The sequence below is a fragment of the Prosopis cineraria genome, unplaced genomic scaffold, assembly GCF_029017545.1.
Source record: "Prosopis cineraria cultivar Desert tree isolate PC_DT_omini unplaced genomic scaffold, ASM2901754v1 PC5, whole genome shotgun sequence".
Classification (NCBI taxonomy): Eukaryota; Viridiplantae; Streptophyta; class Magnoliopsida; order Fabales; family Fabaceae; genus Prosopis; species Prosopis cineraria.
Genome location: NW_026555336.1, coordinates 31849958 through 31867943, shown reverse-complemented (window position 1 = coordinate 31867943; position 17986 = coordinate 31849958). Strand labels below are relative to the sequence as shown.

The 17986-nt window shown below is 31.0% G+C and overlaps 1 long non-coding RNA gene across 2 annotated transcripts; it reads right to left on the bottom strand.

Annotated features, from left to right (window-relative positions):
• Positions 1-246: 246 nt before the first annotated feature.
• On the bottom strand, positions 247-2740 carry LOC129311895 (uncharacterized). 2 transcript variants are annotated; one of them, XR_008593419.1, is made up of 2 exons: positions 1304-2740; positions 247-717 (listed from the first exon to the last, which is right to left on the bottom strand). It is a non-coding gene; the product is annotated as an uncharacterized LOC129311895 (long non-coding RNA). The 2 variants fall into 2 exon arrangements; XR_008593418.1 differs by having other exon boundaries at positions 247-676.
• Between the last annotated feature and the right edge of the window lie 15246 nt (positions 2741-17986).

Sequence of the window (17986 nt, the reverse complement as noted above, 5' to 3'; positions counted from 1 at the left end):
GATCACTCCTACTAATAAAACCGTGCAATTTTCTTCTGGTAAACTCCAGTTAATTCAGTTTTTTACTTTATAACGAAGTGACCATGAAAATATAAAGCCAACTATGCAGGCAAGTATTCTTTATTGGTATCTTAAGTATTTCCAAGCAACTGCAGCTAACTTGATTATATTAATTACTTTTGCTTTTCGTCAATAGACAGCCTGGGTACCATAATGCTGCTCTCAAACATAAGGTTTTGCGTTAACTTGAAAGAAGCACAAAATACATTACACAAAATTCATAGAATATTAATAGGTACATCCCACTTACTATATTTTAGTACATGTAACGAAAGACAATTAACTTGCCTCCAATAACTATACCATGTGTCATTGTGTTGTAGTTGAGTGAGAGGAAGATCTCTCCCTTAATCTCTCACACTTAGTACATAGTTCAGTAATGAAGGAAGATCTCTGTCTTAGTTGTAAGATACTATCTTAATAGTTTCATGGTTGTGATAAACCTAAATTGTCTGTTGGATACTTATAATGATATAAACTGACTAATCCTTTTGCTACTGCAAGAATCGCTATATCAGGCCTTAATCAATAACATGTTGGTAAAGTTGTTGTCCATGTCTGGTTCGTCATGCAGAAGATTGGTCTGTCTTCTGCAGGATAGATGAGAACCTCCAAGCTGCATGTAGAACTTTGTCAAGCAATGAGACACTGACTAGTCTGTAATTTTGAAATACATGAAGAAAATGGGGTTGGGAAAAGGATTAAACACGTATCTCAGGGAAAAAAAGAAAAGGAAAAAACAGTAAATCCTTGCACTTTGATTGTATTTTTTTTAATTTCTGTAGTTTTATTTCATTTTTTTTTAGTTCCTTTTGTTTGATCTATCTGTAACGTTAATCTCTATAATTTTAAAAATGTACATAAAGACAAAGCTAGCATTGACAGAATTAATTTTGCTGTAAATAAACTAACCTTATTGCTGATGAGAGGATAAAAAATATACTGATATAGAAATAAATTGACTAGATATGATTACAAATAAAAGGTAAGGGAAAAAGCTTTTTTGTATATTTGGATTAAACAGACTGCAGGAGATGAAAACCAGATTAAGTACACATCAATAAAGGAATTAAAATATAGTTAAATACACATCGACAAATTGAAGTGTTTGGTGTTAAATGAAGACTAAAATAATAAGTACAGAAATGAACAGATGTTCGTTTTCCATGAATCTATATCACAGAAATGCAGAGATCATGCAAAATATCTGATGAAATGTCTAGCAATAGCTTACATGACTTACTTGTATTGTGTTATCCAAACTGATCCGAGATTGCTGGTCAATGGTCGGTTTCTGGAAAGTATGAAGCCATAAATAGACATAATGCCTTAAAGAGAATTAAAGAAATTCCCTCATTTGGGCTATTTTCTTTGGCTCAGGAAGCCATATCTTTAGACCTATAGAGCCATAGACCATTAATAAGCAGGCCTCATAGACTCTAAAGATATACATATCCATGGCTAAATTTCTTACCACATAGACCAATGATGTAATATGATTCAGAAGGGGTGTGTAGTGGATCTCACCACCTAAAACACCAAGTTAAGTGAGGTTTAATTTCCACCTATATTGGGTGTAAAGGTTTGTTATATAAACACAGCTTAAGGCCTTATTCCTGCAGTTGCCATATAAAAGGTTGTTGTCAGAGAAGTGATAATTGAGGATACATAGTAGTTTGGCTAGAGTGAGAAACCATGACAAAATAACTGGCAAGGTTTTCAAATATATTTTGCCATGGTGGGATAACATTTCATATAAATGGTAATCCCTCAGCGAAGTATATAGAACTATGCAAGTTGGAGATAAGGGTAAAGTAAATGGTCCTAGGACATGCCATCACATATAGGGATGGCTGCATAATGTAGAAGCCACAACATCTCATTTACTTAGTATAATGATACTTACCTGCCTAAATTGAGGCGATAATCAATAGATCATTCTGTCTAAATTAGGCAATAATCAATCGATCATTTTACTAAGTTCAGAGGTTTTGAAGCTCCTACAGATTCATAGTCTTTATGCAAGACAAGATCTGAGGAAGGCTAACATGGGGAAAGCCCCAGCTAGCCAACCCATGACCTTCATAACCAAACTTCCTGAAAGAAAAGTTTTAGTCATCACAAATAAACCTATTGTGAAACAGAAACAACCAGCTCTTTCAACTAAAGCTGCAAGCCTTGGATTAGATTGACTCAGAAAATATCCAGAGAGTGAAGCTGCAAAGGCAATAACCATTGCTGCCCCAAAAAAAGGAGTTAGATCCTTAGATGATGACCCTGATGAAGAAGAAGGAGAAGAAATTGTCTGAAACTGAGCCAGAGCAGCCTGAAAGGCCAAGCCAATGAAAAGTTTTGAAAGGCTTGAGGAATTCTTAGTGTTGAGTCTCAGTGTTTCTAACTCAAAAGAGCTCGCATTCATGTATAGAGGAAGGAGGTGGTCATTAGAATATTGGTTGTGAGCTGATCTGAAGGATCTCATTCTAGTAATGTAGGTAGGTGAGAAGGGTATGGTATCAATGAGGCTCCCATGGGATTGGGATCTTGTTGGTGCCAGCCTTGTCCACCATGACTTAAAAATCATTTTAAAAAAGGAAAAAGAAGGCATGGAAAACAGAGAAAGGAGATAACACTTGTTTAAAACAACTATGAAGCTATCTTCTGGTTATCAATTCTACTTAAGGAATATGATAAGGAAGGTTCTAGAGCAAGCTAAGTCAAGATGAATGAGGAATTGATGAAGAAGACTTGATTAATGGCGCCAACAGTACAGGAATATTATTGTTCATCTGTCAATTTTCATTCCACTCACCATTTCCCCCACAATGCCTCTCTCTTTTTCTCCTTGAACACTTTTGGCCCCATATGACATGACTTGTTGTGTTAAAGTAATATACATACATGATTGTGAAATTGATGCAAATGTAATTGGTATATACAGTGATTTATCTCACAATTAATAGTGTGTATTAAATAATAGGGTAAGACTTGTGTACTTAACTTTGTATGCTTGACATATTTTTATCCAATCAAATCAAGACAAGTAGATTTTAATTTGTTAATAATAATTTTTTTTTTTGTAGAATAAATAATCCATGAAAGATCCACAAGTTTTGATTTAATTAGAAACAAGCACTTTATGCATATAAAACTAAACATATAAGTTTTTCCTAAATAATAAATATTGAATAACTTATATGTGCTCTATTTAAATTTTATTAAAATTGTATAGATCTCTTTCCTACTTTTTGAAAATACATAGAAATGTTGGGAAATTTCGTTTTTGCCCTTTAGAATTAAAGTAAACGCACTGTTTCTTTAACCAGAAGGAAATAAAAATAGCCCACTGTTTCTGCTATGCTTGTTCTTTATCAATTTCACTCCCTGTCAAATAAAAAGGGAAAGGTGGGGTAATCTTATGATGCAACCATTACTCCATTAGTAATTAACAACACTATCTGTCCCTGCGGTCAAGAGTCCCTATTCATAACTTGATCTGTGGTTCCAACTTCTTAGATAAGTTTCCACCAAGATGAACCATATTGAAAATGACAAGTGCTAACTAATTGTAATTGTAAATTCATAGAACCTTAAATTAATCCCAAAGAAAAGATGTTTGACGGAACTACTTTGGTCACAAAACTTCGCACTGCACAGTTCAGAGTGCATTTTTGGGCCTTTTTCCCAGTCATACAGTAATCCTTAAGGGGAAAATAAAGGAGATCACAAGTAATATATAATGAACAGGTGCCAATATATGTATCAGATACGATACACATTAGATATGTCAATAAATTTTAATTTTTTAAAAAATATAAAATACGATATGTTTCCAATACGTGTATATATATTTATAAAAAATATTTAAAATATAATTTTAATTTAGAAAATACCCACATTAGCATACATATATAGTCCCTTATAATAATACCAAGCAAAATATAATCATTAGCTATACTTTTATTCTATCTATACTTAATTGTCTATCACCTAATCTTTACTAACAGGTATACTATCAATATATTCTACTCCTTGACCAATATTACATTCTTACATTTTTATAATTAAGAAAAATATAATCTTCATTTTTTATTATATTCAAAACTATTTTTAAAAGAAAAATATAATCTTTGACTTTAAAAGAAAATAAAAAATGATATTAGTAATAAAAAGTTTGATATCTCAATTTTTAATTAAATTTAATTTTTTTTAAATTTTTAATTTTAAAGTATTAACTCACAATTTTATAAGTGTTAGATGCGTAAAGAAAATTAAATTTTTTAAATTAAAAAATTATTTTGATATTTTAGAGACACATATAAAAGAAATGTTAGTATCAAATACGATATCAATATGTATATGTAACATAATTTGAAGTATTATTGCTTCATTATTTATTGGTATCAACTATAGTTGATGTAGTGTTCTACCTTTCAATGAAATGACCATGAAGGTCCTAGATAAAGCCAAATTGTAGTTTACTTGATTAATTGTCGCTTGACTTTGTTTTCAACATTATAAAGGTTTGATTCCATAATAATGGCTAGCAACATTGCAGGAATCTCTTTTAGTATTTGGCTCATAATCATCTCTTTAGACTTCAAGAAAGCAATATACCATCCTTCCTTTAACTTTTTTTAATTCCTTGGAGGAAAAGCAACTAGAGGAAAAGAGACCTAAAGGCAATGTTGTGGGATCCGACGCTCTGTTTTGGGGTCTTTTGCTAGGTTTCAATTGGAGCAATTCGTCTACACGCTGATTGATCGGCTTGATTTACTGAAACAACTTTGGTCCTCCATACAATATGACACATGCTGATGCAAGAGTGGAACCAAGACTAAAAAGGATATATGTAGTATAAAGTTTATGTAAATTTTGTAGGTAAAAAATGTATTACACCTATATAGTAATATTTAAAAAAAATAGAAATCTTGGAAAGTCATGACCCTGCCAATCGCGCCTTCCTTCGATTTATTGCAACAGCTTTGGTCATACAATGTGACATGAAAGGGCAAAGTCAGGATTTTTTATGACAAGAGACCAAAATTAAAAAGAATACATTGCTTAAAGTTTGCATAAATTTTGGGAGGTAGATATGTGTAACACTTATATAATATTAAGAAAAATTGAAATTGGAAGTGATGGCCTTGCTTGTGGGTTTCCCTCCATCACTGATGATTACATGTGATTCTCTCCACTCCACAACACTTTGATCACTCGACCTTCTATTAGTTAGATAACCTCTATGGTCCTCTTTGTAACATTTGCATCTCAATAAAAGCACCTGTTACGTACAAAATTTAAAGGGAGAGTTCATTTAAAAAAATTAAGTTGGGAAATCCTGCTCCTCACACTTATAAATCGTACTTCACTTGTGAGATACTCCTTGCGGAACTGATAAGACATTTTAAGGAGATAAATGAGAACAAGGAGAATAAGAGTGAAGACAAGGCCATGGTAGACTAGTGAAAAATCCTGTTTCAGCTAATTGTATTGAGGTCATAAATAACTATTGTGTGAAGATGCTGTCTAGTTTCAATTTTAGTGTGATCGATCTTTCATTGTTTTGATAGGGGGAAAACAGTTAAGTGATTATTTCTCGGGGAAATTGTTTTCAAGACTCAAGTCAAACTCCCGAACTCCACTTATAATTGACAGGTCATTGTCTAATAATATGGGTCAGAAGTTTTGTATCTGCCCATCCCCTTGTTTGTCATATTCAAACTCTGCTGGGTGTTTTATAGCCTAAGCTCAGGTGTTCACAAGTGCTGGTCTTTTAGATGATTTGTTGCAGTGATTATTAATATGATTGACTGTGAATAGTCCTTTACAGCTTGCAAATCTGATTTTTTTGTGTTTCATTCCTCCAATTGATTTATTGCAGCTTGTACAGAAAGGTTTTGGCTGGCTGTGCTTCAATGGCTTCTTGACATGAGACTGAGAAAGATCAATATAATTCAGCTTGATGATTGTTTGCCCTAAGCCTATCACTTATGTGAATATCCACTTGATTTATGCATCATTCTATTTACTTTGTTTAACTCACAGAAATTCAATAATATGTGGATCTTCTGCGTAAGAAACAGACGGTGTTCAGAAGCGTTGGGCATAATACTTTTTGGAGGTCACTTTATGAGTTTTGGTCAACTATTTGTAACACATGGTCATCGTTTTGATTATGGAACTTATTCCTCTTAACTTGAAATGCATGTATTAAATATATTTGTTGTCGTTGTACTAGTTTGTGATAAGAAAGTTAGGAATAATGTATTTTTTCCAAAATATGTATTGTTTTCTAGATCAGTTAATGCTATAACTAATTTAGAAAGTACAATTTTTTACCCTGGTTATAATTTCACCCCATATCTAGAATGCCTCGTTTTTAGATTTGTTTTAAAACCCATATCTTTCTTGGCCTCTTGATCAAGTGTTGTATATGTTTTTATTAGTGAAAAAATTAATCTGTAAGTTGTTATAATTTTGCTCAATTGTAAATTAGGTTTCTAGCAAAAAAAAGAATTATATTCTATAGTTTATTTTATTTTAATCAAACCCTTATAGTTTGATCTATTAAATATGATAATCTTTAATGTTAAAATTAATAATGAATTATTAAACTTCTCAAAAAAATACTTATAAAGTTTATAGAAATTTAATACTTATTTCCATAATTAAAAAATAATTTTTTTTATTTTTAATAAAATTTTATAAGTGTAAAAAATATTAAAAAGACATCCTAATTATAAAAATCATGTAATTAATTCTGAAGTTATATAATCATTGAACAAAATATAAAAAAAATTATTTTTTAAAAAATTAAATAATTTTAATATTTAAAGGTTAAAAAATTTAATTTATTAAATTATAAAAATTTAATTAAAATAAAATAAATTGTAAGGATCTAAGTTAAAATTAAAGAAAATCATTGTTTTATACACTAGTAAATGTTAACATGTTATCATGCTAATACTCTATTAAAGCCTAGTGCCAGCCTAATAGGCCCAATACGAAATAGTAGCACAGCTAATTAAGCCCAATAGACAACCCACCTGACCTCACCAGACATGTGTCTTATGTTCTATCTATCTGGATCTCTATATACGTGGCTGTATCATATTGTCCAGAGCTCTGTACATTTCTAAGGAATGAATGTATAGGTTATTGTGTGCCGCATTTACCTGTCTTACCTTTTCTACTAGTATTATTTTCTTATATGTTAGTCCGTTTCTTAAAAAATATAAAATATTTTTATTTAAATTTAAATTTTAATAAAATAATTATTTATTTTTAAATTAATTTTATCTTTTTATTTATTTTTATTAAATATTTTATAATGAATATAAAATCATTTATCAATAGAGATTTAAAAAAAAGATAATAATTATACTTTAAAAATTAATTTTTTTTATATTTTTAAATATCTAACTCCTCAAAAAGTGCCTTATATTTTTGAACGGAGTATGTTTAATTTTATTCCACTTTTATTGCCTTTTTTATTCAAGTTTCTGATTAATTTTAATTTTATTTCCGATAATACATCATCTCATTAATTTATAATCGAATTGCATTCAGCCTTATTGTGACGTCGAAGTCATTCACTGGGATGATTTGATTGATCGGTGGCAACTTGAAATATTCTGATGGTTTTTTCATATGCCAGGGTCATGCTTCTTCATGATAATGGGATTCAGTGGTGAGAACGTTTTTTCATTTATGCTAATCCTCATGAGATTTACGAAGGGGTCTTTAGCCTAATCCAGACGAGGAGTACAGATTATACAGATTAGATATATGATTTCAATTGGCCTATTTTAAAATTAGGAAAAATGACAGGAAAATATTTCTGCAAATGATCATGAAAATCTGTAAAATATAATAATTCTTTTTCAATTTTTTGGGACGTTTTTAACATGAATATAGTCTTTGAAATGACCATAATATCCTCAATTTAAAAAGAGCTAAGAGACAAATATATCTCTGAAGTTTTTTTTGAAAAAGCATTGGATACCTTTACTTCCTTTTAGTTGGAATAATACTATCCTGAAACTTTTAAAATCATTGCTAGAACTTTGAAAATCATTGCAATCTCGTACTGCTGTTAAATCTAAAGTTAGTTGACTGTTAAATTTTTTGTTTTACCGAAGATTTACACGTGGCAAGTTTCAGGTTCTCCATTTCTCCCCCTCTCTTGTTCATCTTCTCAATTCAAACCCTTCTTCTTCCTCTTCTTCTCAAACCCAACTTCATCTCCTAACCACGACTTCACCGTCATTGACTTCATCACCCACGCCTCCTCCATCATTGATTCCATTGTTGATAGAAATTGCCTTCCACTTATCATTAGCAGCTCTTGCTCCTATAGCAAAGCTTTAGTAAACCACAACAAAAACAAGTACAAGTGTTGCTTCCTGTAGGTCGACGTCTCGCTCTCAATTCTCCACTCCTTGTCACCTTGTCGGACTGAGTTGATCGAATGGTGGACATTGGTCTATTCGACAAGGTCACTATAATACAATTTGTATATCTTATTAATTTCAATATGAGATATATTTATATAAAAGAAAAAGATTATGAAGATCAGAGAGAGAATAAAATAAAGCTCTATCAAAGAATAAAATAATAACAAAAAATAAATTAATTATAACCACCATAACTATACAAAATAATATATATAATAAAAAAATTCTAATATTGCCTTGTGTTACTCCCCAATAAGCTAGAGAATATATGTCATATATGCCCAGCTTGGATAGGAGATCCTTGAAGGGACGAGCTGCAAAAGGCTTGGTGTAGATATTAGCAATTTGATCCTTTGAGTGAATAGGAAGCAAATGGATAATGCCAACTTGAAGTTTATCATGAACAAGATGACAATCCAACTTAATATGCTTAGTGCGCTAATAAAAAGTAGGATTAGAGGTAATATGAAGACTAGATTGATTATTACAAAAGACCAGTGCACGAGAAAGGCAAGAGATATGATGGTCTTGCAACAAAATAGCAGCCATTGTAACTCACAAGTCATAGAACCAATAGTTCAATATTCAACTTCAAAAGAGGAATGAGAAACAATGGAGCTTTGTTAAGAAAACACAAAAGCTAGTAATGAAGCAGTGAGAATCAACACAACTAGCCTAATTAGAGTCAAAGAAAGTCTTCAATTTGAGATTCGAGTCAATAGGGAAAGATAAGCCCTTGCCTAGAAAGGACTTAAGAAAATGAAGAACACAATGAGTAGCTTGTAGTTAAGTACTACACAAATCAAACATAAATCAAGATAACTACTGGACAGCCAAAGTAACATTAGGGCGAATTGTTGTCAAATAGAGGAGACAACCAATAAGACATTGATAAGCAAATGGATCATTAATAAGAGTACCATCATCTTTAGAGAACTTGGCAGACTTGTCCATAGGGGTAGAAGCTGGTTTAGAAGCAAGATAATCATAATCAGAAAGAATGTTTGAAGCAAATTTCTAATGGAAAATAAATATACTAAAGGATGTTCAAGCTATTTCCAAACCAAGAATATGGCATAGCTAACCTAAATTCTTGATTCTAAAAGATTGATCAAGAAGACTTTTAATATTGGCAATTTCAACATAATCATTACTAGCCAAGATAATATTATCAACATAAACCAATAACATTATAAATGAAGAATTAGTCTTTTTGATAAATAAAGAATAATCAATTTTAGACTGGAGGTAACTATATGAAGCAAGAATAGTTGTAAGCTTAGTAAACTATTGACAGCTAGCTTGCTTTAAACCATAAAAAGACTTTTAAAGTTTGCAAACAGTATTGGGTGATAGAGAATTCAAATCAGGAAGAAGAGCCATATAGACCTCCTCATTTAAATCACCATGAAGGAAGGCGTTATTGACATCTAACTACTCTAAGAGCTAAAAGTTGGTAGTTGCCAATGCCAAAACTAAGTGAATTGTGGTTAGCTTAGCTACAGGAGAAAAAGTATCAAAGTCCTCAATTTCCTTTATTTATGTATAACCTTTGGCAACTAATCAGGCTTTATACCTGTCAAGAGAACTATTAGCCTTAAGCTTTTTTTAAACAACCATCTACAACCAATAGGATGTTTTCCTTTAGGGAGTTCAATCAAGATCTATGTATTATTTTGCTCAAGAATAAAGATTTTAGCTTGCATAGCATATTCTTGGTTCAATTTTATTTTATGGGTAGCATATTATCATGAGCCTAATGTGTTAATAATAAATAAATAAAATTGTGAAATGAGTGAGCATCGCACATTGCATGATCAGTTGGCGAGAGTTTGCTTAAAGACAGGAGTAGTTAAAAATTAATAAGGTATTTTTGGCTGCCTTTCGATGCTCGAGGATATAGCCTTATCTTATAATTTTTCAAAAAATTGTCCTATAGTTTGTCGAGGAACTAGAATCTACCTATCTTTACCAGTTTATCAAGGAGGTTAGCTTAAGGTATACAACACCCTAAAATTTGAGAGTGGGAAAAATTATGGTTTAAGAGTGAGTCCTGTGATTTATAACTGAGTCACACCTCACAATTGGTGAGCTTAGATAGTCCAGTCACACGAACGGAGGCCTATTTAATGTTATTAGCCCATATTTTCAATCGGAGGAAATAAAAAGGGTATAAGGATGGCTTGATCATACATATGTGTTTAGATAATGTGTCATATAGTTGTTTAAGTTTGTGACAAGTCGTGATCATAAATTGAGTCATTATCACATATATGTCTGTCTCATGACAATGTACTGTGCGATTTGAGATGAAATTTATGTATATAAGTTAAATGAGGAATGACAATTTTATGTTACTTGTGATAGCACTTATGTTTTAAGAAAAATGAACTTCAATTATATGTGATCATTCAATTGATATACAACGTCATAAGGTAGGTATACCTTGGTTATTGAATAGCTAGACTCACTCCTCTCTTTCAATATTTTATAGGCTCTAACTCTGGTGTAGAAAGGAAAAAAGCTATAGAGGCTAAGGAATTCTAGGATTTCTATTATATAGCCTCTTGACCCTATTTATCTTTGTATAATAATTGATATATTGCCAATTAAGTTTATATTATGCATACACTTGCACTTGTGATGTTTATAATCTTTGAAATGTATTTTAAGCCTTGAGTTGTTGTTTTTATGTTGCTCAAGTGTATTACAGGGCTAGAATACTAGTACAAGTGTAGGAATGTTCATTTGACTACAATAGTAAATGTTGATGTTGAAATGCAAAGTTAAAACCTCCCCCTTTTGCTTTTAGTATTAAAGGGGTTGAGGAGTAAAAATTTGATATAATGTTATATATATGCATCTAGTGTTTTGTACTATAGTCTTAGGTCCAATGAATATGGTTTAGGTGTTGGAAATGGCTTTTGGTGCTTGGGGTTTTAGACACCTTTTTGTTGTGAAAGTTTGTGAATAGTTATGGAAATGTGTTTGGGTATTCAACTTTCTAGTGTAACTTAATTTGGAAGTAAAATATATGCCATTAGCTAGTTTATAAAAAGAGCTTTTTGTAACCACCTATATCATTTCATTCGAATGTCGGATGGAGAAATAAAGCACACCAAAAGTTGCTTAAAATTTGCTGTTAAATGATAGCAGAAATGTTGTCATGAACATGCAACACGCTATGATGTGTGGCACAAAGAATGATAAGTCACATCGCATTGCTTTGTTTTTTAGCTTGTGAGATTTTTCAAACTGTTTTGACTCATTTCATTTCTTTGAGATATCTCATGCTTTCAAAATATTATTTTACTTTGATCAAAGGTATAATAAATGGTTTTGACTTTAAATTATGAAAACTTGGAATCTCGTTATTTTAAATTACAAACTTGATAATCTTCCTTAGGGTTGATCCCTTAATTACCTTAGATTATAGTTTTAATTATGATTAGATAAGGGAGATATTACAAGTGACTTGTGATTTTTTTAATTCTTTTGAGAAAAACAATGGTCTTATCAAGAATATTAAGATTCCTAATGGGAAAAGAGTCATAGTAACATATATAGGAAGTATTTATCTATTAGATGGCATATTTTTAAAGGATGTTTTATACATACCTAAACTTTGTTTCAATCTAATATCTATTCCTAGACTTACTAAGGAAGAACACTGTATGGTTGCATTTTTCCCTAACCTTTGTTTAATGTAGGACCTTAGAGGTAGCAAGATGAAAGTAACTAGTAAGATTGTGCAAGGCCTATACATTTTGATTGATAATGATCATGTTGCTAATGCTGATAAATATTTTGATGTTATAAAAGAATTGAGTGAGCTTTAATTAGGGCACTGTAGAGTAGGTCACCTTTCATTTCCTATAATGAGGCATTTGCCTTCACTAAAAAAAGGTGTTCACTTGAATATTGAGAATAAGACCTACTATGAGACTTGTATTCAATTTAAACAAGCTAAGATGCCCTTTCTTATTAGCTCTATAAAATCCACATTTTGTTTTGAATTGTTGCATATGGATGTGTGGGAGTGTTATAAGGTACCCACACACCAAGGTTACCAACTATTGTCAGTTATTTTTTCTAAAGCTACTTGGGTATTTTTGTTGCAGCATAAGATTGAAATTGTGAGTAACATTAAAAGTTTTCTTGCCTATATTCTAAATCAATTTAATACACATGTTAAAAGGATTAAATCAAACACCTTCTAGAGTTTTACAATTCAAGATGCCTTATGAGATTGTTTATGGGAAGTTACTTGATTTTAATATTTTGAGAATTTTTAATTCTCTTGCTTTTGCTACAAATTTGAATACCATAAATAAATTCTAATACAGGTTTATTCCTTGTATTTTCTTAGGTTATCCTAATAAAAAAAAGATTTATGTTGCATGATCTGAAAACTAACATAATTTTTGTTAGCAGGCATGTTAGATTTGTTAAACATAAATTTTTTTATAAAGATTCTATTGAGATTAATCAGACTAATAATATTAAAACTTTGATGATATTTTCATGCATGAACCTGAACAAGTAAGGCTAAGAAGCGAGAATAACGACTCTAGTAATGCCGAACTTGTTAAAAACAATTTACCTAGTATGAATGACCTAGGGGAGCCATGTGAAATAGAGAATGATGACATAATTGAATCTAGTAATCAAGAACAATATATAATTAGACCTATAAGGGAAAAGATTATGTTTGTTTTGTCTTTGATACATATAATGTTAAGTACCCTATGCAATTGCAAGTTTCTTATAAATCTGTATCTACATCCTATAAATGTTTTCTCTCCTCCATTGATTTTAATGTAGAGCCTAAGAACTATGAAAAGGCTGTTAAGCATACTAAATGGGTATAAGCTATGAATGATGAACTCAAGGCTCTAGAAGATAATAAGACTTGGAAAATTGTTAACTTATCAAAGGAAAAGAAACCCATAGGTTATAGATGGGTGTTGCTTATTGCAAGTACATGGGTTGTAGCAAGTAATAAAGTAAGAGTAAAGTATCGTTTTCTCAAAAATTTGTTAAAAAATAATGATCAAACAAAAGATTAAGCAAATTGAATCAAGTTAAGCCAAAACATTACTAGGTGAAAATAATTTTTGAAACTAAATTGACACTAGAAAAAAAAAAAAGCAATTAATTTATGCATTTCAAATACAAATTAGGACCTAAGATTATTTATCCCCTTTGAATTTCATAATACCAAAATTACCTCCTTTCATAAATATTTTTAATGAAAATAAGTGCTAATTTAGGATTCTAAAAATATTTGGACAAACTCTCTCAAATCATGAATAAGTATTTAGTTAAACTAACTGTCCAATCTCTTGTTATAATTAATAAAACTCAATTTTAAACATAAAAAGTAAGGCTAGTAAGTATATTTCCATCTTACTAGCAAAACCATCCATTCAACATGCAAATATTAAATTCTTGCACAATTTTATCCAAGTTTTACACTCAACCTAGTCCTATCAAGCATCAATTAAGTAAACTCAACATCTAAATGGTGGCTAATCACTTAGAAGCATTAAGGAAAGAGTAAAATAAATATATATATATATATATATATATCATTCATCACAAAAAGAGATGAGGAACACAATGTTAATCCATACAAGGGTTTAAAATAATCCTAGAGCAAAGATTTTATTACTCATAAACATCAAAAAGCTACAAATACACAAGATATTCATAGCCATTACAAGATTATAAAAAGAGAAATGGAGAAGAAACAAAGGAACAGAAGAAATAGAGCTTCAAATCTCTTCAAAGCTTCAACTCTTGGACTCACCTCATCCAAAGCTTAAACCTTAGCACAACAAAGCTTTGAAAGTGTCTTCAAGTGTTAGAATGACTTCTAGGTTGAGCTATCTGAACATAAGTGTCTTACCCAATTAATTTCAAACTTAATAAAATGCAGTGTTTTCTGACAGTTGTGAAAGTCACGAACGAAAGTCACGACTTTAGGATGACTTTAGTAATTTTATATTGTTTTTGCAGCTAATGGAAATTATTCACTTTATGCTTGATTTCTTCATCTAAAAGCCTTCTAAAAACATCTACAAAGCTTAAAAAATGCTTTTAATCAAGTTTTCAACCAAAATAATACAAAATCAGGCTTAAAAAAAATATCAAATCAAAGCCAAGAATATAAACCTAAAATAAAATGCAAATTTTTATAATTTGAGCAATAAAAACATATATAATTAAGCCAAAATGAATTAGAATCTAAGGTAAGAAAAATATGATGAAATAACATTTAATTCTAGAGGTTAACAATAGGTGTACAAACTTAAGTATAAGGCTAATGGTAATGTTGAGCTATATAAGTCTAGGTTGGTAGCAAAAGGTTACAGCTAAAGGGAAGGGATAGACTATCAAGAAACCTTTTCCCTTGTTATAAAGATATTCATTGTCAGATCTGTTTTATCCTTAACTGCCCAACAAAAGTGGATTTTATACTAGATGGATGTCTATAAGTCTTTTTTGTAGGGAGACTTAAATGAGGAAGTCTACATGACTATACCTCAAGGTCTTCTTCATAAGGAGGAGAGTAAAATTAAAGTCTATAAGCTTAATAAATCATTTTATGGCCTAAAACAAGCTCCCGATAGTGGAATTATAAACTAACTCAAGCCTTAAAAGAATAGGGCTTCAGTCAAAGTATGCATGATTACTCATTATTTGTTAAGCACTTTCATGATGGTATGGTTTTAATTCTTGTATATATAGATGACTTATTAATTATTGGAAACTTTGAAAATGAAATTAAATAGACTAAGGATTTTTTGCATTATAAGTTTAAAACAAAAGACCTTGGTTTGTTAAAATATTTCTTGGGAATTGAAGTGGCAAGATCCCATAAGGGTATTGTCATAAATAAGAGAAAATATGTATTAGATTTGTTGTTTGAAACAGGGATGAGTGGTTGCAAACCATTGTCAGTACTTATGGCATAAAATTTGAAGCTGACAGCCTATGAGGAAGCAAGAAACAAGAGAGAGGAACTATTAAAGGATCTTAGAGAATATAGAAAACTTATCGGTAAGTTAATATATTTGACAATGACATATCTTGATATTTCTTTTTCTGTGTAGTACTTAAGTCAGTTTATGCAAGCTCTTACAAAAACACACACGACAATAGCAAAGAATGTGCTGAGGCACTCAAAGAATAATCCAGGCTTAGGAATACTCTTAAGTTTTAAAAGCAACTTAATGTTAAAGTGCTTCTGTGACTCAAATTGGGCAGCATGTAATACTACAAGAAGATCGATCTCTGGTTATTTTTTAAAACTAGGAGATTCCTTAATCTCTTAGAAGATAAAGAAGCAGAGCACTGTATCTAAATCATTAGCTGAGACTGAGTACAGGGCTCTAAGTGCTACTATTTTTGAGATAATTTAGGTATTGGGATAGACTAAGGATTTGAGATTGCATAGTTTGGCCCTTATGCAAGTTTTTTGTGACAATAAGGTACCTTCCATATAGCCAACAACCCTGTATTTTATGAGAGAACCAAGCATACAGAGATAGATTGCCACTTTATTAGGGAAAAATTATAGCAAATTAAAGGAAGATTTCTCTACATCATGTCCATTCTTTAGATGAAGAAGTAGATGTATTGACTAAGACTTTAGGAAATAAAATCTCATGATAGGTTTCTCTACAAGTTAAGAACTATTGATTTGCATAATTCCAACTTGACAGGGAGTGTTGAGAATAAATAATGTTTTAAGGTAGTTATTTTCAGTATTGTTGTTTATTATTATTTGTATTGTCACTTATCTTTATTTTATTGTATAAATAGTTCTGTTTAGACCTTATTTCTTTTAATGAAAGTCATATTATTCAATGGCTTTGCATTCAGGTCTAATCTATACAGTTTGACAGATCCACCTATTTTATCAATTACTGTTAATAAATATCTTAATGAAGCAAGACATTTGAAAATGTTCATTTAGCATTGGTGAACTTAGGGAGAATATGAGTGGAAAATGTTAATTAATTGAGCCTTTTGTTACTGCAGGGACATGGCGGGCTTAATGGGAAGGCATTATATGTGCTTGTAGAGCCATGTGAATTAGATGATTGTTTGAGGTGTGTATGTACGCCAATATTTCCAGAAACAATGAACGAATAATAAAGTTAAAAAATGCAGTTTTCCCATTTTCATGAGGACAAGGCATGAAATAATTCTTGACAGTCTATTTCAATAGTGAGTTTTTAGTTGGGGCAGTCAGATAGCAAAGAAAAGGCCTGCTTGTAAGTAAATATTTCAGCCATGAAGACAAATGAGGCAGTAATTCTTTCACACCAACCTTTAATAAAAGAGCTGCTATGATCGCTTCAAATGATACCTATGCCAGCACAACTGGTCGATGAACGAAGAAAAGATCTATCACAGTTGACTTTAACTTCATCAACCGAGGGAGGGGACCATATTGTAGAGACAGGAGTTAAGATACTTATAGTGGGATTCTTAGAATAATTAGCATTCCAATATTCTGAGTTAGTAGCATCTGTAGTCAAAATAGCAATGAAAGAGTCAATCACAACACCATAGAAGACTGAGGCAGACCTCATCTTCTAAATATTACAACAAAGATTTGCCATATATAATTTTCCATAATCATCCAGATTATCTTAAATCAGCAACTAAATATGACACCAAAGATCAAAAGGTAAGACTGTTTTAGCATCAAACCTGAAAGATAAATGGCAAGCATACCACGCTTGTCTAGCTCATACACACAAAAATAATAGTTTTAGTTCTTGCAAACAAATTGGGCAAAGAGGGTAAAAACAAAAATGTTTACTATTTGTGGACTTTTGTTGGCTTTTGCCTTTTTTCCCCTTTAATTTTATTAATACAAGCATAATTCAAGGTCCCAAAAAAAAAATTTAAACTTGCTTTCAACTTTTATCCTTCAAATAAATTTTCATCTGTTAACTTGACTTTTTTTAAAAAAAATTCAAATATAAAACACGTTTCTTTTTTTTCAACTAAAACTATGAAACACGTTAAAGGCATTAGTTTTTACCTGAACTTCAACTTGCATGTATTGTCTGTTATATTCCAACTTGAGTAAAAATCCTCAACCAAATTCATTCTTCATATTAAGAGAAGGTCAATGCATTGAATTATTATTATCTCTCATGTCATCATGTAAGTTGTTGTGGGTCTCAATCCATGTAACACTGTTGAAACATTAACACAAAAGCCCAATACGTTTCTATTCAGTCTAAAAAGGAATAAGCCCATTACACCTTCATAACCCTAGGCCCACTCTTTCCTTAGCAGATATTTTATAGGTACTGTTGTAATTTTATTTTTTTTACTTTTTCTATACACATAATTATTTATTCTAGGGTTTTTAACCCTACCTCTATATATAAAAAATAAAGGGCTTTGGCACTGTGTGCCTTTTCAGACAATTCCCTTTCTAG